A 1009-nucleotide genomic window follows, 5' to 3' on the forward strand; every position below is an offset into this window, starting at 1 on the left:
TAGGAGATTGTACCCCTTATCAAGCATGGTTCGGCAAGCGACCTCATTTGAAACACTTGAGAGTGTTTGGATGTACCGCACATGTGAAGGTTGCAGGTCCACATCTCAAGAAGCTCGATGATCGAAGTCAAGCAATGGTGTATCTTGGCGTCGAAGACGGAAGTAAGGCGCACAGATTTCTCGATCCACAACGCAGAAAAATTCTTGTGAGCAGAGACGCTGTGTTTGAAGAGGAGAAGAAGTGGGAATGGTGCGACGATGATAATGAGCTCATACAAAATTCTATGGAGTTCGGAATTTTACAAGATGACGGAGAAGTAGCGGACTCAACCTCGCCAATGACACCAATGGTCACGCCGAACTCTCAACGACAACAAGAGAACTCAGGAAGACCCACAACGAAAGATGCTCCCAAGAAATTTCGCTCACTTGCCGAGGTCTATGCGGAAGCACCACTAGTAGAGATGAATCTTGATGAATTATTGTTGCTTACTACCGATGAGCCAACAACATATCATGAGGCGGCACCCGAGGAGGCGTGGAATAAGGCCATGCAAAAAGAGCTCGAGTCCATCGAGAAGAACAAGACGTGGGAGCTCACCGACTTGCCACCCGGTCACAAGCTCATCGGCTTAAAATGGGTGTTTAAGTTGAAAAGAGACAGCGAAGGCAACATCCTTAAGCACAAAGCAAGATTGGTGGCGAAAGGTTACGTGCAGAAGCAAGGAGTTGACTTCGAGGAATCCTTTGCACCGGTGGCGAGACTCGATACCGTCAGGTTAATTCTTGCCCTTGCAGCTCATCGTGGGTGGGAGATCCACCACTTGGACGTCAAGTCGGCGTTTCTCAATGGTGATATTGAAGAAGAAGTCTACGTCACCCAACCTGAAGGATTCATTGTCAAGAATGAAGAGCACAAGGTGTACAAGTTGTCCAAAGCTCTCTACGGACTACGCCAAGCACCAAGGGCGTGGAACACTTGTCTTAACAAGAGAATGATGAGTCTAGG

Source organism: Phalaenopsis equestris, unplaced genomic scaffold (assembly GCF_001263595.1).
Source record: "Phalaenopsis equestris unplaced genomic scaffold, ASM126359v1 Scaffold000002, whole genome shotgun sequence".
Classification (NCBI taxonomy): Eukaryota; Viridiplantae; Streptophyta; class Magnoliopsida; order Asparagales; family Orchidaceae; genus Phalaenopsis; species Phalaenopsis equestris.